The sequence below is a fragment of the Triturus cristatus genome, chromosome 11 (assembly GCF_964204655.1).
Source record: "Triturus cristatus chromosome 11, aTriCri1.1, whole genome shotgun sequence".
Lineage (NCBI taxonomy): Eukaryota > Metazoa > Chordata > Amphibia > Caudata > Salamandridae > Triturus > Triturus cristatus.
This window is the reverse complement of record NC_140594.1, coordinates 1,108,138,282-1,108,164,232: the sequence shown is the minus strand read 5'-3', so window position 1 is coordinate 1,108,164,232 and position 25,951 is coordinate 1,108,138,282. Positions and strand designations below refer to the sequence as shown.

General features: G+C 54.3%; 1 protein-coding gene across 12 annotated transcripts in view; it reads left to right on the top strand.

Annotated features, from left to right (window-relative positions):
• The window catches only part of LOC146786091 (eukaryotic translation initiation factor 4 gamma 1-like), a 1,219,153-nt gene that overhangs the window by 456,101 nt on the left and 737,101 nt on the right, over window positions 1-25,951 (top strand). The gene's annotated exons all lie outside the window — the stretch shown is intronic.

Genomic DNA, 25,951 nt, shown 5'->3' with positions numbered 1-25,951 from the left:
GGATTTTGGGCTCCGCATTCAAGAGCGAGATAGGCCGATAGGATGTAACCCGGTCTCGGGGTCTCCCCTCCTTGTGAATCACCACGATTGTAGCCAGACGCTGGTCCGGCGGGAGGGAGCCCCGCGAGTGGGCCGCCAGGAACATCGCGCGGAGGTGGGGTGCCAGTACATCCGGTCGCAGCTTATACAGCTCGATAGGGATGCCGTTCGGGCCCATGGCCTTGCCGGATGCGACCGAGCGTATGGCGAGGGCAATTTCGTCGGAGGTGGGAGCGGCATCTAACGACACCCTGTCCTCCCCGGAAAGGGAAGGCAGCGCGATATCCCTAAGCAGGGCATGGGAATCCTCCTCCGAGCAGGGAGAAACCGGGGAATACACCTCGCGGAAATACTCCGCGAAACAAGAGACAATGGCTTCCGGCTCTGTCACGTACACCATCCATCCTCTCAATCAGCGGGACCACACGACTCGCTCTCTCCTTTTTATCCAACCACGCAAGCAGTTTACCAGCCTTATCACCCACATCATACAGTCGCCCCTGTTGTTCTCTACTGAGGCCCCTGGCCGCCTCCGTGACGAGGGCCCTGTAGGCCGCCTGCTTAAGTTGTAGGACATGTAGTGCAGCATCCGTCACCCCACTCTCTAGATCACCCTCCAAATCAGCAATTTCGGCCTCCACCCGGGTCACCTCCTCCTGCTCGCGCCTCCGGGCATGGGAGATAAAGGAGAGGGCCTCCCCTCTAAAAACTGTCTTGAAGGCTTCCCACAGGGAGATAGCCGAAAGGACAGACCCCACATTCTCATCAAAATACCTCTGCAAGGATTTAATCAAATCAGCACGAATAGTGGGGTCGCGCAGGTACCAGGCATTGATTGGAGCTACCCTGCCCTCCCCCCTCGGGAAGACACCAAAGTGCAACAGGAGCGGGGAGTGATCTGAAATACCCCGCGCCAAATGGCGCACCTCCCCTACCCTCCCAACATAGGCCGCAGGGACAAGGACATAATCAAGCCGCGAGAGGCTACCATGGGCACCCGAGTGGAAAGTGTACTGCAGCTGCGTGGGATGTTTTAAACGCCAGCAGTCCACCAATCCCTGTGTATCTAAGAAGCCGGACAGCCACGCCTGTGCCCGGGGGAGGTCCCTAGGGGGGTGACGATCCACGGTCCCAGAAACCACCGCATTGAAGTCCCCCCCCCCAACCACCAGAAGCCCCCCCGGAAGGTCAAGGAGGAGGCGCCCCAGGTCCGCAAAAGTGGTAGACTGTAACCCCGGTGGGACGTACACTGACACAAAGACAACCACTTTGCCCTCCATTCTCCCCACCAAGACAGCGCAGCGTCCCCTCTCATCATGGCGCACCTCATCTATTTCCAACGGGAGCGAGTTCTTCACCATGATGCCCACCCCCCGCGAGCCCGACGTGAAGCCCGAGTGGGCCACCAAACGATAGCCACGCCGATTCATGGCACAAAAAGAATTACCAATAAGGTGTGTCTCCTGCAGAAAGACCACATCTGGCGAAATTCGTTTCAGATACTGCAGGACCACACCTCGCTTAATCCTATCCCCCAGTCCATTAACGTTCCAAGACAACAAAGTCAGGTCCCTACCCCCCATCACATACAGAAGCCATCATTCGTCCCGCCGAGAGCACCTTAAAAACACCAATACAATAAAGGGTTTGCCTTGCGGTAAAAACGAACAACACCCCACCCCAACCCACCCATCCCAACAGAACTCTCCCCTCCCTGCACCCCTGCATGAGCCCAAACAGCCCCCCCAAAGTGCAGTGTGCCTGTCGCCCCATAGATGATTAAACTAACTAGTCCCCCAGAGGAGGAGGGAGAGCCCCCAAGAGACCCCATACGACCTCCACAGGAGGGGAACTTACACGAACAGTCAAAAGTGACGATAATGTTGTCCAGAGCGAGGCCTACTATTAGTCCCTCAGTCCTGATCCGGCGAGCCCTCTCCACCAACCGCGCCCCCCCCACCCCTCCGGCCCCGATCCCCGGGCAAAGTGTCCAACCAGTCCCCGGCCGCCTCGGGACGATCAAAAAAGTGCGTGCGGCCATCCACCTCCACCCTCAGCTTAGCTGGAAAAAGCATCGCATACTTGAGGTTCAGGTCCCGTAGACGACGTTTGACTCCGAGAAAGCTCAGTCTCTGCTTTTGGACCGCTGGAGTGAAATCAGGATAGAAGTTTACGTCCATATTGTCGAGTCTGACCGGTCCTTGTAGCCTAGAAGTCTGCAGGATAGCGTCTCTGTCCCGAAAGTTGAAAATCCGGGCAATGAGAGGCCTCGGAGGGGCTCCGGCCTTAGGTCTTCCTCCGGGAACCCTGTGGGCACGTTCCACCGCAAAGAATTTACTCAGCCCCCGGGGCTGGAGATGGGTGAGAATCAGGTCCTCCACAAACAGGTCCGCCGCCGCCCCCTCACGTCCCTCCGGCACCCCGACAATGCGGACATTGTTCCTCCGGGCCCGACCCTCGGAATCCTCCAATCGACGATCCATCAGGGCGCTCGCCTGGCCAAGCCGGCGCACCTCCTTTTGGAGGGCCGCCACGTCCGTTGTGAGGCCCGAAGTGGTGTGTGCCAAAGAATCGACCCGGTCATTCGTCTTGGATAAATCGGCCCTCACCAGGCCAACATCCACGAGGACCGAGTCAATCTTCTGCGCCAGTGTGTCAAAGCGCTGGTCCACCGAGGCCTTCATCTCGGCGATGGCGCCCATGACGTCTCGGAGGGTCAGATCCGCGGGCTGAGCAGGAGCATCAGTCGGGCCCTCAGGGGACCTACGCGGCACCTCGGGAGATCCCTTCTGGAGGGTGTAGCGGTCCATGTTGTTGGACTGATGGGCTGCGCCACGGCGGGTCGATTTCACCTTTGCCCGGTCGCCATCTTGCTTTGTGGACATGGTTCAGTCCCCAGATCGTGCCAATCACCTCAAAGGGCCGACAAACCAGTTCACGGGCTCCGGGGGGGGGGGGGGGGGGGGGACAACCACAGGTCCGCAGGACGGATCACAGCCGGCGGGCCGGCAGGGCACCCCAATGAGGCCACACCACCGCACACCGCCCCGCAACCCAACCTCGCCTAGGCAGCAAGGAGGGTGCGAAAGTGAAAGTGCGGGGTACGCGAGTCGCCCAGCCCTGCCCGCCGCTGTTGTTCACTTTGTCCCCGGATCGCCCCACAACTCCAATCCGGGGGGCCGGCGTGGAGAAGGCCGCAAACCTCAATCGGTGCTCCCGCCGGTGTCCGAGGTCCAATTTGGAAACGGAAAACGGGTGCCACCTCAGCTCGGGCTCACCAACACAGTCCCCTCATCTAGGACAGGATATTGTCAGGATTAATGCAGGAGGTCACGGAGGTCCTCGGGAGCCTCGCACCTACGCGGCCATCTTGGTTGCGCGCTAGGCTCCTCCTCTCCATTTCTTAGTTGATCGACTCCTAGTGTCGTAGGGATGCCTGGCTTTCAGGAACTGTGGGGGCTGTCACCGCATGATGTCTGTGACAGACCCGCACCGCGTGTCTCTATACTGCCTGGGGCGCGCCCACGACTCCAAGTCGTACCCCGACTGCCAGGCCATGGCGCCGAAGACTTTGCGGGAGCAGTCCCAAAAGTTGCTGGAAGTCCGGCAGTCGGGTTCCGACGCTCAAGGTCCCGGTCCTGTGGGAGGTCGTGGTACCGGTCGCGGAGCCATCGTTCCTCTGGATCCAAGTCTTTTGCAGCGTGAATCTTTCTGGATTCACTATGCTGTGCATTATTCCACGGTCTGGTGGTTGGCTCCGGAATCGTAGTCTTTCTTTTGTCTTTTTTTTTTTGTAGCCCAGGTGGACGTTGACGTCCCACCATTTGGTGCACTTCTCGTGACGTCGTTATACTTCCTGCGGAAGTCCCACCTCTGGGCGCCATCTTCAGATTCTTTTTTCCGCTGTTGGGTCTGGATCGTCAACGTGAAACTCCAGAGTTTTTTGCAAAGAAAAGAAGAAAGAACACGAGGTTCGAGGCATATGAGCTGCAGAGTTGTACACTTAGCATAGATCGCCATCTGGTGTTGGGCCCGGATGTTTGCAGTTTGTTTTTCTTCTTGGACAGTCTTTGGAAGTCACGAGTTTGGTGACTCCTCCTTCGGTCCGTACTGCGCATGGGCTTCGGCTCCATCCTCAGATTGTTTTTTTCCGCCATCGGGCTCGGATGTGATACTTCGTGCTCCGGCTTCGAACTTCTACGGTTCCAGCCTCGACGGAAAATCCTCGATTCTTCGAGTTCCTTCATCATCTTCATCTCTCGAAGCGGCACTTTCTCCATCCCGTTCATCGACACCGGCCTTCGGGCCCTCCGCGACTCCGGTCCCGGCCGATGGAAAGGACTCCGTTCAAAAAGTGCCCAAAATGTGGGTCTAAATTTCCCCACACCGACCTCCATCAGGTGTGTAACCTTTGCCTCTCTCCGGAACACGAGGCTAGAGACTGCCCCGCCTGCAAGTCTTTTCGATCGAAGAAGACCATCCGAGATCGAAGAGCTCGACGCACCATGGCGCACTCATCCTCCGCAGCTCCACCGGACATCTTCGGAGACGACGCCGAAGCTTCGGGGCAAACACACACCGAGCAGGAGGAAGACGTCGTCAGCGCTTCCGAGGCCGACGACTCCGACGTGGAGGACATTACACCAGCGCAGCGGGCCGTGAGTAATATGCCCCCTCCTACCCCCACACCGAAAACCAAAGAGACTCAGGTTACTCCCTCGCCTGCCGGCCTGGGCAAAACCAAAACCAAAACTTCGATCACCCCACCTTCGGGCCCGGTGTCGAAGCTCCCAAAGTCTCATGGCAGCTCGGGATCGAGCCAGCCGACACCCGGTGCCGAAAAACAGCATCCGGCACCGAAGACTGCAAAATCCAGCTCGACTCCGAAACCACCGGTGCCGAAGCCTGGACACTCGGTGCCGACCAAACACAAACACAAATCTGTCGGCACCGATGCTCCGGCGCCGAAACATCATTCGACGCCGAAACACCCGGAGACCTCAAAAAAGCATGGCGCACACAGACCATCGAAACCCCCGGTTCCGAAATCACCGGTGCCGACAGACGACTCGACACCATTGGCTCTGTTTACACCAGACCCTTTACAAAAGACTTTGTCCAAAGATCCTAAAACTGGGCTTTTGACTTTAACTACCAAGAAAAGACGCCTTGATGCTCCGGCTCCTCCTCCTCCACCCAAAAGGAAGGACTCTGCTACTTCTCCCCTCAGAGTGCCCTCCCCACTACCGCCTCCCCTACCCCCTCCACCTCCTCCACCTCACAGGTCTCCGCCACCTGTACCTCACTACGATCCGACCCCATCCCCAGATCCGGATGATGGGGATCCGGACAATTACCCGGCGGACGCCCCAATGGATCCCACTCCACCAGGGACCCCAGATCCATGGGAGGATTACAATAACCCTGATATACCCAATGTACCTCAGGACGACTTATACCCATCAAGACCGTCTCCTCCAGAGGACTCCTTAGGGTTTCACCATTTAGTGCAGAGAGCAGCACACTACCATGGGGTGGACATGCACAGTGAACCAGTAGAAGAAGACTTCCTACTGGATACATTTGATATACAAGACAAATCCACTTCCATTTTACCCATGCTTAAGGGTGTCACCAAGCACGCTACAGAGTTGTTCAAAGACCCTGTCAGAGCCAGAGTACTGAACCCTAGAATAGAGAAGAAGTATAAGGCGGCACCCACAGACCCTGCTTACATCAAGGGCCCTGCTCCCCTAGATTCCCTAGTTGTCTCCACAGCTAGAAAGCGGGCTAACTCCCAATCCTCAGGAGATGCCCCACCGCCAGACAAAGAATCTAAACTTCTGGACGCGTCTGGTAAACGCACCGCCTCCCAAGCTGCAAACATGTGGCGCATTGCAAACACACAAGCACTGCTTGCGCGATATGATAGAGCACACTATGACGAACTAGAGGCTCTTATGCAGCACCTTCCAGAAAAATACAAGCACAAGGCTCATGACCTGATACAGGAGGGTAAACTAATTACAAACACCTCCATTAAGTGTGCCCTCGATGCAGCCGACACTGCTTCTAGGGCCATAAATACCAGTGTCCTGCTTCGTCGCCACGCCTGGCTCAGGATCTCAGGTTTCAAGCCTGAAGTCCAGGCATCCATACTCAATCACCCCTTTGACCAGGAAACACTCTTTGGGCCAAAGGTAGACTAAGCGTTGGAAAAGATGAAAAAGGACACAGACACAGCAAAGTCTATGGGGGCACTCCAAACACAAGCCTCCAAACGTTCCTTTCGACGCTCGTCCTTTCGTGGCACAGGCAGAGGCTCCTCCACCGATAACGCCTCTACCTCCTACAAGTCCCCTCCTCAAAATACCTTTTCAAAGGGCAATCAGAGAGGTGGTTACAGGGGTAACAACAATAAGGGCAGGGGCAAAACCAACAACACCCGTTCTGCCACCCCCCCCGCACAATGACTCCCCTCCGCTCCCCCCAGACCATTCCACTCCGGTCGGGGGCAGACTACAAAACTTTATCCACGTATGGGAGTCCATAACATCGGACAAATGGGTAACCCAAATCATTCGGTCAGGGTACTGTCTCGAACTAACATCTACCCCACCCAATATCCCACCAAGGCACCGTCCAATGTCTCAAGAACATTCCACACTGCTCAAACAAGAGGTACTCTCACTCCTCCAAAAACACGCTATAGAGCAGGTCCCCGTCAATCAACAAAATCTAGGGGTCTACTCCCTATATTTCTTAATACCAAAGAAAGACGGGACCCTCAGACCCATTCTCGACCTCCGGCCTCTAAATGCCTACATACACTCAGACCATTTTCACATGGTCACCGTACAGCAAGTCCTCCCACTCCTCTGCCAGGGAGACTTTCTCACAACCTTGGATCTGAAAGACGCATACTTTCACATTCCAATACACCCCTCTCACAGGAAATACCTCAGGTTCGTGGTGGACGGGCAACATTACCAATTCACGGTTCTCCCCTTCGGGGTCACCACCGCACCGCGGGTGTTTACCAAATGCCTAGCAGTAGTAGCAGCACACCTCAGACGTCAACACATTCACGTCTTCCCTTACCTGGACGACTGGCTGATAAAAGCCGCGTCCTACGACCAATGTGTGCAGCATACAAACAGCACCATCCAACTGCTCCACCAGCTAGGCTTCACGGTGAACTACCAAAAGTCCCACCTCATACCATCTCACACAAAGCAATATCTCGGGGCCACTATAGACACCTCCAAGGGTATTGCCTATCCAAACTCAGCCAGAATCACAAGCATTCAAGCCTTACGCAAAACATTCCTTCCTCAACACTCTCTTCCAGCAAGAGTGTTTATGAAGCTCATAGGAATGATGGCGTCTTGCATCTTCATAGTGCCCCATGCAAGACTCCACATGCGTCCACTTCAAGAGTGCCTAGCACAACAGTGGAACCAGGCCCAGGGTCAGCTGACGGATCTGGTGTTGGTGGACGGCCGCACACATCACTCTCTGCAGTGGTGGAACACCACAAACCTTTCCAAAGGGCGGCCGTTCCTGGACCCGGTTCCTCAGGTGATTCTAACAGCGGACGCATCGCTCTCCGGCTGGGGAGCGCACCTCCTACACCTCACCATGCAAGGTCTATGGACGCCACAGCAAAAATCGCTCCACATCAACCACCTGGAGCTCTTGGCGATCTTTCTAGCCCTAAAATCTTTCCAAAAACAGATTTCGGGCAAAGCAGTCCTCATTCGCACAGACAACATGACTGCGATGTATTATATACAAAAACAGGGGGGGGACACACTCTCCCCAGCTCTCCCGCTTAGCCCAGAGCATATGGAGATGGGCAATTCCCCAAAACATCTTTCTCCTGGCACAGCACGTTCCAGGCGTACAAAACACCATGGCAGATCTGCTCAGCAGACAAACACAACAACTACACGAATGGGAACTGCATCCACAAGTTCTTCACCCATTCTTCCAACAGTGGGGGCATCCTCAGATAGACCTCTTCGCCACCCACGAAAACAAAAAATGCCCAAGCTTCGCCGCCAGATACCCACACCCATTGTCCAAGGGCAATGCGATATGGATGAACTGGTCAGGCAGATTTGCATACGCCTTTCCACCTCTCCCACTAATTCCATTAGTGGTCAGGAAGCTACAACAGCACTCCCTCACACTCATTCTGGTAGCTCCGACGTGGGCCAGGCAGCCGTGGTACACCACGCTACTACAACTGTCAGTGGTACCACATCAAAAACTGCATCTATCCCCATGCCTCCTAACCCAGAACCATGGAGAAATCAGGCACCCGGACCCAGCTCAGCTCAACCTGGCGATCTGGCTCCTGAAATCCTAGAATTCGGATACCTTAACCTTCCCCCTGATTGCATGAACATCATCATGGAAGCCAGACGTCCTACCACTAGAGCATGCTATGCCGCAAAGTGGAAAAGATTCGTAATTTACTGCCGTAACAATACAATCAACCCTCTAGATGCATCCATACAGCACATAATATGCTATCTGCTCCATCTTCACAGGTGTAACCTGGCATATTCATCCATACGCCTACACCTAGCAGCGATCGCTGCCTATCTACAAAACAGGCAGCATTTATCACTCTTCAGAGTGCCCGCTATTAAAGCCTTCATGGAAGGCCTTAAACGAGTAATTCCTCCCAGGGCACCACCTTCCCCTGTATGGAATCTAAATTTGGTTCTTACACGTCTAATGGGTCCGCCCTTCGAACCAATGCACAAATGTGAGCTACAGTTTCTCACCTGGAAAACAGCTTTCCTTGTAGCTATCACTTCCCTTAGAAGGGTTGGTGAAATACAGGCGTTCACCATACAGGAACCCTACATACAAATGCATCACAGCAAGGTCATACTTCGCACAAATCCGAAGTTTCTGCCCAAAGTCATTTCCCCCTTCCACCTCAATCAATCAGTGGAATTACCTGTCTTCTTTTCGCAACCCCAATCTGTTGCAGAAAGGGCCTTACACACGCTTGATGTAAAAAGGGCGTTACTATACTACATACAAAGAACGCAACCCTTCAGGAAGACTAAACAATTGTTCGTTTCCTTCTCTCCACCACATAAAGGCAACCCCATTTCAAAATCAGGGATAGCTAGGTGGATTGTAAAATGCATACAAATTTGCTATCAAAAGGCAAAGAGAACATTATCTGTTCCCCCTAAAGCCCACTCTACAAGAAAGTTAGGGGCTTCTATGGCTTTCCTAGGGAATATACCCCTAGATGACATCTGCAAGGCAGCCACATGGTCTACACCGCACACCTTCACAAAACACTACTGTGTAGATGTGCATTCCAAGCAGCAAGCTAGGGTGGGCCAGGCTGTACTAAAGACACTTTTTCAAACAGCTGCAACGGATACCGGTGGTCGCCGCTAGGGTTGGGTACTGCTATATAATCTATGCTAAGTGTACAATCTGCAGCTCATATGCCTCGAACGGAATATGCTACTTACCAGTATGCATCTGTTCTTGGCATGTAGAGCTGCAGAGTTGTACACGCCCACCCGCCTCCCCGGCTACCTGTATCCGTTCCAGTACATCTTATTTAGATACAACACATGGGTTTCTCACTGTTATCACTACGCTCCATCATTTCCCTGTTGGCGAAAAACAATCTGAGGATGGAGCCGAAGCCCATGCGCAGTACGGACCGAAGGAGGAGTCACCAAACTCGTGACTTCCAAAGACTGTCCAAGAAGAAAAACAAACTGCAAACATCCGGGCCCAACACCAGATGGCGATCTATGCTAAGTGTACAACTCTGCAGCTCTACATGCCAAGAACAGATGCATACTGGTAAGTAGCATATTCCTTTCATCGAAGAAGTGGAGGAAGACTACAGAAGGAAGATCAACAAGCCGGGACGACGAAGGAGGAGAACCTCGATCTTCGACGTCCAACGGAGAATGCGCACTCAGGGACACTGAGCGCAGGAATGGACAAGACACCCTTTAAATTCTGCCATAACTGCCACCATAAATACGCGCAGAAGGACCAACACCCGGTCTGCAAACTTTGCATGTCAGTCGACCACGAGAGCAAAGACTGCAACGCCTATTCCGCCTTCACACCGAAGACACTCTGGGGGTGAGAGAGAGACAGAGGAGAGCCAACTACAACATGGAGGGCAAGGGACAGGCCCCGACGCTGTACGAACTGGGCCTCTCCACTGACGATTAAGACAACGTCGCCGAGGGACGAGATGACTTCACGGTCGCAGAGACCGATAACAAAACATCCGATAAGGTAGGAGAGACGTAGAACACCAAACCCTCGACAGGGCCCTGAAAAACAGTCAGACTCTCGAAAAACAGTCAAAGTCCTCGAAAGGAACACCGGCGCCGAAAATTTCGACGCAAGTGGATTCTAGGACTAAAGGCACGGCGGATCCTTCGAAAAGGACTCCCAGGTGCCGAAGACCGGTGAAAAGCAAAGGTCGTCGAAGCAAGGCCAAGAACTTGGACGATCGACTTCGAAAGATAATGTCGCGTCGACGAAGGCTCCGTCAAAGACAAGCGCTCGACGCCAAACATGCCTCCGAACTGGAAAAGAAGAGGCTCGAGGCAGAAATGGAGAGCATCCTACAAAGGAAAAAGGAGTTCGACGAAAAGATGAGAATTCACAATTCCAACGAAACCACCGTCTATCATAGTTTAAGTAGAGGAGCAGGAAGAGTTCGAGGCCGAAGAAATGCCGAAGAGTCCCGGAGATGAGGAAGAGGACCTTTATGATGGAGAGGAATAAGAGTAACAACAATCGGACTACGGCTCGGCGCTGTCAACGACACAGAACCTGGAGTGGCAGGACCTAGACGCCGAAAATCCAAAAGAGCCCGTGGAGACTTACCCTTCGAGGCCTTCGCCGCCAGATGACATTAGGGCTTACAATATGGTCGTCAAAAGTGCAGCAGCAGCTTTTGGCGTTAAGCTAGAAGAAGAAAAGCCAAAGGTTGACTTTTTACTGGAGACACTGCTCCCCATCCAAACGAGGAGCCAGTTCCTCCCCATGCTACAGTGTCATGAACCAGGGGAAGGAGGCGTTCAAGGACCCAGCTACATGTAGGTCCATCACACCCAGGACGGAGAAAAAATATAAACACTCCTCCCAGGACCCTCCATACATCAAAGGATCCGTCACAGCGGATTCCATCATTGCATCTACTGCCAGGAAAAGGGCTAATTTCCCGGCTACCTCTGGACCACCACCACCCAAGGAAAGCAGGAGGATGGACCCGACTGGGAGAAAAATTGAGAGAAACGCGGCGATGCACTGGCGCATGGCGAACTCCAATGCCCTATTGAACAGGCATCAATACCAGCATTTGGACGAAATGGGGGAACTAATCAAGCACCTCCCCGAACAATACCAACAAAGAGCTTCACATCTAGTCGAGGAGGGAAAAAATATAGCCAATTCTTGCCTTAAAACAGCCTTGGATGGAGCAGAAACATCAAGCAGGTTGATGGCAATAGGAATAACAAAGAAGGAAAGCCTGGCTCAGGATCTCAGGCTTCAAGCAAGAAGTCCAGAACAACATCCATAACACCCCTTTCAACAGAGAAATGCTGTTCGGAGCACCAGTGGATGAAAAACTCATACAGCTCAAAAAGGAGAACGAAACTGCAAGATCCATGGGGGCACTGCAATTCAGAGGGATGCTTAGAGGTACCCTGACACGAAGACCTTACGGAAGGGGAGAAAACCAGCCGGGAACGTCACACCAGACATTCCAGCAGGCCCATCAAGGCGACAATCACGGACAGCAGGGGCAGCAGAAACAAAACTGGCAGTACCAGCCTTGGGGGCCAGTCCTTTCGCAGTAGGGGGAACGGACGAGGGCAAAGACTAAGAGGGGGAGAACAGCCCGCCTCGAAGTGACTTCGCCCGGAGAAGAGTGCTCACCCACAAGATCCCTCCGAGGGTAGAGCACAGAAGATCCAAAACGAGAGGGTTACACAGACCACACGCCAAGGAGCATGCAACACCGGTAGGCGGCAGCCTGAGACATTTCCTTCAGGGATGGCAAAACTAACAGAGAAGTGGATACTCCACATCATACAGTTTGGGTACTGCATAGAGCTGGAAAGGAAGCCACCAAACAAACTAAAGAGAAGGTAACAGTCTGGACAGGAACTAGTGCAACTCTTAGAGTAAGCACAAGAGCTACTCCAAAAGGAGGTCATAGAACCAGTACCATTCAAAGAAAGGAACAGGGGAGTGTAGTCAAACTGCTTCCTGGTACCAAAGGTGGACGAAACACTAAGACCCATCGTGGATCTAGGGTTCCTAAACAAGTACATAAGGACGCAGAAATTCAAAATGACGTCCCTACAAGAGGTACTCCCGCAAATGAGAGACGGAGACTTCATGTCCACCGTGGATCTCGCAAAGATAACTACCTGCACATCCCACAACAGGCAACACAAACCTCTGTTAAGGTTCTCCATCAACAAACACTACCAATTCACAACCTTGGCATTCGGACTAAAGTCCGCACCAAGGGTTTTCACAAAATGCCTGGCGGCAGTGGCAGCGTACCTGCGGAGGGAAGGGATTCATGTGTACCCTTATCTCGACGACTGGCTAATAAAGTCACAAGCACACTAACGAAGCTGGGATACTCAATACACTGGGGGAAATCCTCTATGGAACCAGAACAGGTGAAGATCTTCCTGGGGGCTCAGATCAACACCATACAGGGAACGGTGGTGCCCAGCGACAAGAGAACACTGGCCCTGCTGAAGGAGACGCGCCTCTACCAGAAGGGGCGAGCTCTGACAGTGAGCACAGCGAGCAAGATCATGGGGATGATGGGGTCATGCATTCACCTAGTTCCCAATGTACGCCTACACATGAGACTGTTCCAGGAATGGCAGCAACCGGAAGTTGGGAGCATCTAGTGGTTGTAACGCACACAGTGCAAGAAGAGATAGCATGGTGGAACACGGAGAACATAACTATAGGGAAGCCCTTGACACCACCAAACCCAACTGTGACCATTACCACAGACTCATCCCAGATAGGATGGGGAGCACATATGAACAAGCTCAGAGTGAGGGGTCTGTGGACTCAAGCAGATGCGGTCAGACACATCAACTACCTGGAATTGAAGACCATATTCCTAGCCCTGAAGGCCTTCTAGAAAAAACTGTGCAACCAGAAGGTGTTGATACAAAAGACAATAAAACAACGATGTTCTACATCAACGAGCAGGGAGGAACACAATCCTTTCCCCTATCCAACCTGGCTCAGGAGATTTGGAGATGGGCCATACCACTCAAAATAGACCTGCTGGCCATACACCTACCAGGGAAAACCAATGTGGAAGCAGACTGGCTCAGCAGGCAGGCTTCAGCATCCCACGAGTAGGAACTCAATGGGCAGGAAACGCAAAAACTATTCAAGAGGTGAGGCACACCGACAATAGACCGGTTTGCAACACACCGGAATGCAAAATGCCAAATCTTTGCATCCAGGCAACCAGAAAATCAATCCCAGGGGAATGCCCTATGGATAAGTTGGTCAAAAACAGTTGCCTACGCTTTTCCACCAATACCACTGATACACAGGGTACTCAACAAGTGCAGGACCAGCAACATGACAATGATCCTAGTGGCAACACAGTGGCCAAGACAGACATGGTACTCACAAATAGTGGAGATGGCACAGGGACCACCACACAAGTTCACCAAAAGAAAGGACTTACACTCCATGCAGAACGGAGAGGTTCTACAGCCAGAGAGCCTCGGCCTAGCGGCATGGCTCCTGAAGACAGAGTTCGCACAACTTAAGCTACCTCAAAGCACTATGCGAATGCTCCGGGAGGCAAGGAGACCGACGACACGAAAATGCTATGGGGAAAAATGGAAGAGGTTCACACAATGGTGCAGCAAAAAGACTGCAAAACAAGTTTACAAAGGAATCAACAGTGCTGAGATACCTCGCGCACCTACTAAAGGCTAATTTATGCTCATCCTCGCGAAGGGTACACCTAGCAGCGATTATAGCCTACACACTAGGTGAGACGGGTAAAAGTTTCTTTACATCACGAGTAGTAGAGATTCCTGGAAGGGGCAAAGAGGATAGTGCCACCAAAGAGGATGCCGCCGCCGGCATGGAACCTCAACATAGTCCTAACGGAACTTATGAAGGTGCCCTTTAAGCCCATCCACAAGGCCTCGCTTCAAATGCGAACAATGAAGACAGCCTTTCTGGTGGCAATAACCTCGCTGCGCAGAGTCAGCGAGCTGCTAACGCTGCAAGAGCCTTACATCCAAATACACAAGGACAGAGTCGTAATGAGAGCGGACCCACACTTCATGCTGAAGGTGGTGTCGGCATTCCATATGAACCAGTCAATACAAATACCAAGCTTCTTTCAGAACCCAGCCACAAGCACTGAAAGGGCACTGCACACTCTAGACGCTAGAAGGGCCGTGATGCACTACATTGAGAGATCCAAGGAGCACAGGAAAACGAAGCAGTTTTTGTGTCCTTCTCATCCAGCTTCCTGGGTAGACCAGTAACAAAACGCACCATCGCGCAATGGATCGCACTGACGATACAATTCTGCCACAAACAGGCAGGGCAAGAACTATCGGAAGGGGCACGGCCCCACTCCACGAGGAAGAAAGGAGCAACAATCGCCTTTCTGGCGAACACACCCATTCAAGACATATGCCTGGCGGCAACATGGGCTTCAGTGCACACGTTCACTAAGCACTACTGCGTGGATATACAAATGAACAAGGAAGCACAAGTAGGACAGAAGGTGCTTCAACATATATTCAACGACCAACGCTCATCTTCCACCCAGCCACCACAAAGATGATAAACCGCTACAAAATCTATGCACAGCATAGTGAATCCAGAAAGATTCACGCTGCAAAACGAATAGTTTCTTACCTGTCGGTGTAGTTTTGCAGCTTGAAGATCTTTCTGGATTCACTAGCGAACCCACCCACCTCCGCCAGAAAGATGAGGCTGGAGAAGAGGGGGGAAAGACCGAGAATGGAGAACAAAAGAGACTTGAAAAGAAATGTGAGAGGATATGATTAAGAAGAAATACTGAAAATTGCATAGGGTTAAAAAAAAGAAAAAAAGAATCCAAAGATGGCGCCCCAAGGTGGGACTTGCTCAGGAAGCATGACGATGTCACGAGAAGTGCACCAAATGGTGAGACGTCGACGCCCACCTGGGCTACAAAAAACCCCCAAAAAAGACAAGAGACTACGATTCTGGACCCAACCACCAGACCACGGAATAATGCACAGCATAGTGAATCCAGAAGGATCTTCAAGCTGCAAAACTACACCGACAGGTAAACTATTCGATCGCACTCTGGGTCAGGTAAGTCGAAGCATTTCAAAAAGGTCGAAGATGTGTAGTCGCCCCTAGACTTCCCATCGCGGCTGAGGTGAGCCTGCGACATCGCTGCCAACCTATCCACCTTATCCGGGTCCGTAGGCGACGTCTGCTCAGGTGCAAGAGTGTCTTGCTGCCATGGCCTGACTAGGGGTCCTGTCCTTCCTCGCTGGTGGCTCCAGTGCCGCAGGACCCTCCGGGATCGGACCCCGGTTAACGCCGGTTGACCTTGTAACACCTCCACCGACGTAGACCCCACCAGCACCACCTCCGACGTCCCCTGTTCCTTGGGACGACTTCGTCCCCAGTTTCAGCCCTGAACCGGACACGTGCCAGATCAGCACCGATCTTGATGCTGATGGGGCCATTTTTCCCCTATGTCCTCCTCATTTTCAGCCTCACCTCCACCCCCTCAGCATCCACTGGAAAGCCTTTCTATTTCAAACTTTCAGGCCAAGCAAACGCCAGTGGGTGGCAGAATTCACAATCCTCTTCCCCCACTGACGCAACATCACATCAAACAATTGGGTGCTGCAAATTGTCCAAAGAAGCTACTCCCCTTCGAGATTCCCCCCTCCAGCCATGCCACCTCAATACCACCACGTCAGGGGACCATCTTGCACTTCTTCAGCAGGAAGTCACGACCCTCTTGGCCAAGGGGGCCATCGAGCGTGTTCCTGGGCCACAAGTAGGTTGTGGTGGTTGTTCCCACTACTTTCTGGTCCCAAAGAAGGGCAAGGGTCTGCGTCCTATCTTAGACCTTCGGAACGTCAATTGCTTCGTCCAGAAGGAGAAGTTCAAGATGCTCACACTTGCTCAGGTCTTGTGTGCCCTAGACCCGCAAGATTGAATGTTAGCGTTGAACTTGCAGGACGCTTTCTTTCATATTTCCGTCCTACCGGCCCACAGGAGTTACCTGCGGTCCACGGTAGGCGCCGAGCACGTTCGGTTCACCGTTCTCCCTTTTGGCCTTACCAGCGCCCCTCGGGTGTTCACGAAAGTGGTGGCGGTTGCAGCCCATTTGTGCAGATCAGGGGTCCCAGTCTTCTCCATATCTCGACGACTGGTTGTTTAAGGCGGGCTCGTCCCAGGCAGCCGTCTCCCACCTCCAGACTATGGCCGACCTCTTGCATTTGCTGGGGTTCTCCAACGTGCCGAAGTCGCACCCGATTCTCTCTCAGAAGCTCCTCTTCATTGGAACGGTTCTGGATTCGGCACAGTTTGGGGTTTATCTCCCCGAGCAGCGAGTTCGGGATATTCAGGCTATGATTCCGATCTTTCGGCCTTTATCCCAGGTTTCGGACAGGATGACCCTCTGGCTACTAGGCCCGATGGCCTCCTGCATCCTGTTTGTGGATCATGCCAGTTGGCATATGCAGGCTCTGCAGTGGGACCTGAAGTTCCAGTGGGCACAGCATCAGGGCAACCTGTCTGATCACGTCCAGATCTCGGAGGGCACTGCACAACAATTGCAAGGGTGGATCACGAATTGCGATTGGGTCAATGGCAGATCCCTCTCCCTTCCCCAACCGGAACATACAGTGGTGACGGACGCGTCCCTTCTGAGATGGGGCAGCCACATGGGAGAGGCGGAGATCAGGACTCTGGTCCCCGGTGGAGTCCTGGCTCCATATCCACCTTCTGGAGCTTCGGGCGATCCGACTTGCACTGAAAGCATTCCTTCCCTTTGTCAAAGGGAGAGTAGTGCATGTGTTCACGGACAACACCACCGCCATGTGGTACTGCAACAAACAGGGCAGGGTGGGGTTGTGGACCCTTTATCCTGCGATTCAGGACATGGCTGGAACATCAGGGCATTTTCCTGGTGGTTCAACACCTGGCATGTTCTCTGAAAGCCAGGGCGGATGAACTCAGCCGCCGGTGCATGATGGATCACAAATGGGGTCTGCACTCGGATGTGGCGCAAGGTCTCTTTCAGCAGTGGGGAAAGCTTTGGTTAGATCTATTCGCCACCGAAGAGAACGCACAATGTCATCCGTTCTGCGCGTTGGAATTTCCAAGGCGGCACTCGCTAGGCGCTGCTTTCCATCGTGAGTGGAGTTGTGGTCTGCTATACGCCTTTCTGCCTATACCACTTCTATCCAGAGTGCTGAAGATCAAGCGCGACCGGGCCCAAGTCATTTTTGTGGCTCCAGACTGGGTTTGAAGATTATGGTATCCCAAGCTACTCAGCATGGCTATCGATCCCCGATCCGACTGCCTCTTCGGGAGGATCTTCTGTCGTAGCAACAGGGGACGGTCTTCCACCTGAACCTGTCCAGCCTCCACCTCCTCGCGTGAAGATTGAGCGGCGATAGTTGACGTCTTTTGACCTGCCTCCCAAAGTTTGGGATGTAATTTTGGCAGCCAGGCGTTCCTCCACTTAAACGGTATACGCCTGCAGGTGGAATAAGTTTGTGACCTGGTGCACAGCAAAGGCTGTGGATCCCCTTTCTGCCCCTCTTTCAGAGATCCTTCTATTCCTTCTTTCTTTGGCCCAGCAGGGCTCCGCTCTGGGCACTATCAAGGGCTATCTCTCGGCCATTTCAGCCTTTTTACGGCTTCCAGATCTGCCTTCCCTTTTCAAGTCCCCTGTTGTAAATAGATTCTTAAAAGGCATACTCTTTTCCCTCCTGTTCCTTTCATAATGCCTCTGTGGTACTTGAACCTGGTTCTGACATATCTGGTGTGTGCTCCCTTTGAGCCACTTCACAACTGTCCTCTTCGTCTTCTCACTTTAAAGACCGCTTTCCTGGTGGCCATCACCCCTGCCAGAAGAGTGAGTGAGCTCCAGGCTCTTTCTTCTAAACCTCCTTTTCTCTGTCCATCCGGCCAAAGTGGTTCTAAGGACTCGTCCATGTTTTCTGCTGAAGGTAGTCACTGCCTTTCACATCGGGCAGACCATCACTTTGCCCAACTTCATTCCGTCTCCGCATCCCTCAAAAGAGGGAGAGAGGCTCCACTGTCTGGACCCAAAACGTGCGCTCTCATTCTACCTAAACCGCACACAACCTTTTCGGGTGGATTACCAGCTCTTTGTTGGCTACGTGGGCGCCAAGAAAGGTTGGGCCGCGCACAAGCGGACCATCTCTCGGTGGGTCGTTCTGTGTATAAAGGCTTGTTATTCTTTGGCTAAAAAAGAGCCTGGGCGACTGCGGCCACTACTGCTTTGGGACGGGGAGTTCCCTTTGTATGACATCTGTCAGGCAGCTACGTGGGCCTCGCTACACAAGTTTACCAAGCACTACTGCCTGGACAGCAAAGTCCGGAGAGACTGCTTCTTTGGCCGGGGTTGGTATTGCTGGGGTATCTATTCTAAGGTACGGAATCTATTTGATAGACTACTAGCCACAGATTCCCTAACTTGGAAATATCCCCAGGCGTGAGACTGGACCCGGAAAACTTTCTTGCCCAGCATCTCTGCGCGCCGGGGGGCTGTACCACGCGACTCTGCCCCGATGTCCTCTACGGGCGTGATGTCAGCGAGGTCTCATAAGCCCCACCCCGGCGCGCTGACGTCAGTTTTCTTCTTTTCCGCGTACAACGCAGATCCGGATCGTGTTCCTGGCCTGTTTCAGGCCTTCTTTTTCCGCTTTTAAGCGTTTTTCTTGGGACCAGTGTGAATGCCTTTGGGCTTCAAGACGTGCTAGTCTTGCGCGTGCCAGATGTCTGCGACGGATCCTCACCCCATCTACATGTGTTGTTTTGGGGAGCACCTCGACTCCACAGATTGTGAGGCGTGTCAGCAAATGAAGCCGAAGTCCCTGTAGGAGCGCAGGTCGGCGTCTTCTCCACGTCTGACCCCCGCAGACGGCTTCAAGACCCGCTGCCTCTTACATCGTCCTTCTCCCAGGCTGGAAGGGCGTCGCTCACCTGTTGGTAAGTGTTGTAGTTTGTCCCAGAGGCCCGGTCCCCGGCCTGTTGGGGCGTGAGTTCTCCGCAGGTGGTGCAGCCCCACGCGTCACCACCCTATCTGCCGTTCCCCGGCGCGGGGGGCGACCATAGCCCAGAGGGAGGCCTATGCGGCGGCCTTGCAGGCCTGTTTGGCTCTTCCTTCTCTTCCTGGGGCGTCTGCAAATCCCTTGCCGTGTGCGGGGACTTATCTGCCGGCGGCTCTGGCGCCGGCAGGTTCGGATCAGGTTTCGGAGGATGTTGTGCTGTCGGGGTGCAGCTCTTCGGGGTTTCCTCCTTCGGACCACGGCACTTCTGCCTCGCCCCAAACCCCCGTGGGGAACCCTGTGGTGTAGCGGGAGGTTTCCAGGGCTCGGGGTGTCCTCTCGAGTCCCCCTCGGTCCTCTGGGCATGCGGCAGCCGTGGCCGAGGTGATGCCGCTCAGGCACCCGCGGCTGCTGGCCCTGGCGGCGCCGCAGGGGCCAGGCGGCTGCTGGCCCAGGCAGCACCCCAGGGGCCAGGCGCCGGCGGCTGCTGGCCCAGGCAGCACCGCAGGGGCCAGGCGCCGGCGGCTGCTGGCCCAGGCAGCACCGCAGGGGCCAGGCGCCGGCGGCTGCTGGCCCAGGCAGCGCCGCAGGGGCCAGGCGCCGGCGGCTGCTGGCCCTGGCGGTGCCGCAGGGGCTGGCTAGGGGTTGGGGCGTGTCCCTGGGCCCCCCTCGTCCCTCCACGCAGGCGGCTGCCTCGTCGGAGGTAGTCTATGCCTTTTTGCGCAGTTTCTTAACCGCCCCCGCTCCGGTCTCCTGCACCGCACGTTGTGACGGAGGTCGTTCCTTCGTCCCCTTCGGTGCCGGTCAACGTTGACCTGACGCCGGTTGCGGACTCTACAGCGCCCACCTGGCGTCGGGTTGTTGACTCTTCTTCGGATGCCCCCTCTTCTCCAGAGGTTCGGCGGTTGTTGGTTTCATCTACTCTGGAGACGTGCCGCCGTGTCATGGAATTTTCCCCAGCGCCCTCAGTCTTTGCCGGAAGGACCTCCGTGTCCCCCTTCCTCCTTTCCGGGCTTGGCCTTTCTTTCCTCCGGTTGGGCTGGGGGACGGCTGCCTTGGCTTGCAGCTGTCGCCCACAGAGGAACTGCTTTCTGTAGTAGGGGATCTCTGTGTATAGTCATAATCTATGAATAATCCCCGCCCATGTGCGGGGACCCCGGAGCAATCAAAAATATCTCTTAAGCTGTCCCGCATTTGCAAACCTGCAAAGACACTTAAGAGACAGACAAAATAATACAGCCTAATCACAACAAGGCTGCACTGGCCAGCACTTCCTCTGAAGTGAACACAAAAGCCAAAATAAAGGTGAAATGTCATTTTTATTCACATTTGACATGTTCCTTTATTATCACACACTCCCTTCACCAAAATCCCTTTAAACAATAGAGAGGAAGGGGTGGACAGACAAGCCCTATAGGCTGTCATTATGTGTCTGCTAAAGGGATACCGTGCCTTTAAGAAACTCTCCAGAGACCCCCGGTATCCCAGGATGCACAGCCAACACAAGTTACTTTCAGTTCTTTTTTCCGGCTCCTGCTAGCAGGACCCTGGAGCTTGAGCTCTACCCTTTTGGGTGGTTTACTTGATTAAAATTGGATTTTTTGGATTAATAGTGGTTTCATTCGACGTCTAAAGCCTTTGTCTACTACTGCCTGCAATCTGGAGCAGTTTTGGCCCACTCTCAGCATGGCTTTGTTCAATAACTGCCCTGAGTGTGGGAGGAAGAAGGCTAAGACGGACCCACATGATGTGTGTATCCTCTGCTTGTCGCCCTCACATGTCCCAGCTGCATGTGCCATCTGCAGAACCTTTTCTAAGAGGACCCTGAGGGACAGGGAGAAGACTCTCCTTCAGGGACAGGAGCAGCAGAGGACCGGTGGGACTTCGGGCATGGAGGGTCTCATTCCCCCTCCTCTGCCCATGCTTCAGCCCCTGGAGGGACCTCCGGGCAGAGCAGGGAGCAGACACAGCACCTACCGGCTGGTAGGTCGCGTTCGACGTCGAAGGCGACGACGTCGACGGCGAGAGAGAAGGCACCGGTATGTTCGCCGTCGATCCAGGGCTCTGGGTTGCGGCAGCCTCGGCGTTCGACGTCGAGGGAGGGGCCGGCGAGACCCGGGACCGGGTCGCCGTCGCAGGTGTCACGGTCGACGTCCACAACACATCGACGTCGTACCGAGCCCCATGGACTTCACTCGCCACCTTTGCAGTCTACCCACGGCTCAACGCTGACGACGCCGAGATCCCGGCGCCCGCCGTCCAGGCGGAGACTGTCGTTGTCGAGGCACAGGTCGCCGTCGAGGCGGAAGTCGCCGTCGAGGCGGAAGTCGCCGTCGAGGCGGAAGTCGCCGTCGCGGCGGAAGTCGACGTACAGTTCGACGTCACAGACATCGGGGAACACGTCCTCAGTGATTACGATCTCCAGTCGGGGATCGGGTAGACGCGGACGTTCCCAGTCGGTGGCTTCCACGCGGGACAGGCCCGCCAAGAAGAGGAGAGTGGCCGCGAGCCCGGACAATGCTGGTGGGGGCTCGCCAGCTAGGAGTGATGGGGCTTCGGAACATCTGTCCCCGCTGCGTACCCAGCAGCCGCCTTTGCCTCCTGTGCCCGACCTTCCACCGGCGCCTGCCCTTCCTCCTCCCCCTCTCCCTCCGCCCCCTCCTCCGCTGCCTCTGCCCGTGCCTCAGCTGCCTGCATCGCCACCGCAGCCACCGCCTCCGCCCCCGAGGGTTCCTCACCGGCAGAGATCTCGCTCTCGCCCTCGCAGGCGATCACGGAGTAGGCGCAGATCGTCCACTCGCTCTGGACATGGACGACGGAGGTATCGGTCTCGTTCCAGAGGCTCGAGGGGCACATACTCTTCTGGGGCTGGCCGGTTTTCGCCCTCGCTGTCGGAGACGCCTCCTACCCGCGTCTCGCCGGTGGATGACATTGCCACGTTCCAGGAGGTGTTGATGAGAGGGGCTGCGAAGTTGGGGATATCAGTGACTACCCCTATTCCCACTACTTCTGTGATCTTTGAGACTTTGCATAAGGCGCATCTGTCGCGCCCCCTCCTCCCGCTGGTTCCGGGGTTGGAGGAACCTGCTATGGAGGTGTTCTTGACGCAGGCCGTGGTGAAACCGGCGCCCTCGAGACTGCTAAAAAAGTACAGGGCTCCTGACTCGGACCCGGCGTTCCTCAGAGTGGATCCTCCACCGGATTCTGTTATCGTGGCGGCGGCTCGTAAGCAACACTCTACGACGCCTTCATCCACGGCTCTTCCGGATAAGGAGAGTCGCAAAATGGACTCCTTGGGGAGGAGGATGTGCTCCACGTCGGCCACTACGATGAAGGCCGCTAGCGCCTCCGCTCTGTTGGGGCGCTATGACAGGTCTCTTTGGGACTCCCTGCAACAGTTCGCTGCCTCCCTGCCTAGAGACAAGAGGGAGGACTTTCAAGAGGTGCTGAACGAGGGCATGATGGTCTCTAATCAGATCATCAGTGCGGCGGGGGACGTGTCGCTGCTGGCGGCCCATGGGTACTGCCACGGCATACACATGAGGAGGCATTCCTGGCTGCGGCTGACTCCGCTCAAGCCTGAAGCACAGCAGAAGATCGCCAATATACCATTCTCTGGCACGACGCTATTCGGGTCACATGCGGATGACGAGATGGCCCGCATGAAGGCGGAGGCGGAAACTCTGAAGGCGGTGGGGCTGGAGAGGCCCAAGGAGCAGAGGAGGTCCTTCCGCTCCTCGGGCAGGTGCTACGCCAAGCAGAGAGGCCAAGGGCGTCAGTCGGGCCCCCAACAACAGCCCCAGCAACAGCAGCAGTACCCGAGGCAGTCCTTTCAGAAGCGCCAGAGGGGCAGAGGCCAGCATCAGTCCTCTGCGGGGAACAAAGGCCCGGCCGGGTCGAAGCCCTGAAAAGTTACTTCCCCCTCATCAGTTACCCGCTCCGGTGGGGGGGAAGTATTCAACACTACCTGGCAGAGTGGAGGACAATAACGCAGGACAAGTGGGTGCTGAATATTGTTTGCAATGGTTACTGTCTTCGTTTCACCAGTTCGCCTCCACAGATTCCACCAGTGCGCTCCCTCTACATGGTGCGGGAGCTCCAGCGGGAGGCGGACGTTCTGTTAAAAAAGAGGGCGATAGAAGCGGTTCCTTTGAAGCAAAAAGGAAAAGGTCTCTACTCACGGTTCTTTCTCGTAAGAAAAAAGGACGAACGAGTTCAGGCCTATTCTGGATCTGCGTCAAGCAAACCAGTGGATCCGCCGAGAAAAGTTCCGTATGCTGTCACTGCATCAGATTTACCCTCAGTTGCATCGAGGAGACTGGCTGTGCGCCATAGATCTGCAGGACGCTTACTTTCATGTGCCGATCGGACCAAAGCATCGCAAGTTCCTGAGGTTTCTGGTAGGCAACAACCATTACCAGTATTCAGTACTCCCGTTTGGCCTGAAGTCTGCACCACGGACGTTCTCCAAGTGCACGGCAGTGGTCGCGGCACACCTGCGGAAGACCAAGGTGTTTGTGTATCCATACCTGGACGATTGGTTGATCAAAGCGTCCACTTACCAGGAAGCCCAGTGCCATTTCAACAGGACGGCGGCTTTGCTTCATCGTCTGGGGCTGCACATCAACATGACGAAGTCAGTGCCGGTCCCTGTGCAGTGTCTCCAGTACTTGGGGGCTTCCGTCAATACTTTGACCGCAAGCGTGTGTCCTTCGGAGGAGAGACGCTTATAGATCCGTGGGAAGGCTCTGCATCTCATCTCAGCCCGCTCTCCTACGGTGAGGACGGTGTCTTCCTTACTGGGGTCGATGGCTTCTTGCATCTTTCTCACCCCCAATGCACGTCTGCATATGAGGCCCCTACAGGAATGTCTGGAGGATCAATGGGACCAGAGGCGGGGGCGTTAGGAGGACAAGATCCAGTTGTCTCAACACGCTCGGCAGTCTCTGAAATGGTGGTGTACCCCAGAGAATGTCTGCAAGGGGACTCCTTTTCACAAGGATATTCCGGTCCAGACCATAGTGACCGATGCGTCTCTCCAGGGCTGGGGAGCGCTTTCGGGCCCTCTTCAGATTCAGGGGATATGGTCGCAGATGGAGACGACTTACCATATCAACTTTTTGGAACTCAGAGCGGTACACTTGGCCTTGAAGGCGTTCCATCCCTCCTTCAGGACGAACTCCCTGCTGGTTCAGACGGACAATACTACGACCATGTATTACCTCAACAAGCAGGGGGGCTTCCGTTCACGCACCCTGTCTCGGGAGGCACAGGCGATCTGGAACTGGCTGGTGGCCAGGAACCTGACGATCACGGCGACCCATCTGCCGGGAGTGCAGAATGCCGAAGCAGACGCGCTCAGCAGGCGCGTTCAAGAGAACCACGAGTGGGTGCTAAACGACTACGTGCTAAGACGTCTTCGCAGAATGGGGCACTCCGGATATAGATCTGTTCGCTACGGCAGAAAACAGCAAATGCCGCGACTTCGCGTCCAGGTACTACCAACCAGGGACACTGGGGAATGCCCTATGGATCAGCTGGTCCAACAGCTTTCTCTACGCCTTTCCACCCATTCCCCTGATTCCGGCGGTGCTGATCAAGCTGTCGCAATCCAGAGCCAGAATGATCCTGATTGCTCCGGAGTGGCCGAGACAATGGCGGTTCACCGACCTTCTTCACCGGTCTGTTCTGCCACACCGATGCCTGCCGTGTCGGCCGGACCTTCTCACGAAGTTCGGAGGACAGATGGTTCACCCCAATCTCTCGTCCTTGAGTTTGGCAGCATGGCTCCTGAGCTAGTACAGTATGGACACTTGAACCTGCCTCAGGACTGTATGGAGATCTTGAAAGAGGCTAAGAGACCGTCTACGAGGACTTCCTACGCCTATAAGTGGAAGAGATTCTGCTTATGGTGCAAGGCAAAGGACTTTGACCCTACATCCTGTAAAGATGTTATTTTGCCTTATCTGCTGCAGTTAGCTCAGTCTGGGCTTAATTTTCAGTTTATTAAGGTTCATCTCGCAGCTCTGACTGCGTATAGGAAGGGCCCTTCTCAAACCTCATTTTTTTCAAATCCCTGTGATTAAGGATTTTTTGGAGGGTTTGCGTAAGGTGTTTCCCCCTGTTAGAAGACCTTCTCCACCTTGGGAATTGAATGTGGTGTTATCTAGATTGATGAGGGAGCCTTTTGAGCCTATCCATAAGGCTTCGTTGCAGCATTTGTCTTGGAAGGCTGCCTTCCTTGTGGCCATTACATCGGCCAGGAGGGTGAGTGAGATTCAGGCTCTGTGTTGTCAAGAGCCGTATACTGTTTTCCATGCCTCTAAAGTAGTGATGCGTACCCATCCTAAATTTTTGCCTAAGGTAATATCAGATTTCCATGTGAATCAGATGATAACTTTGCCTAGGTTTTTTCAGCATCCTTCCTCTCCGGCGGAAAGGTCTCTGCATTAACTTGATGTACGTAGGGTGTTGAAATTCTACCTGGATAAGACAAAGATATCCGCAGGTCGGATCAACTGTTTGTTAATTATGGTTCGGTAAGAACTGGT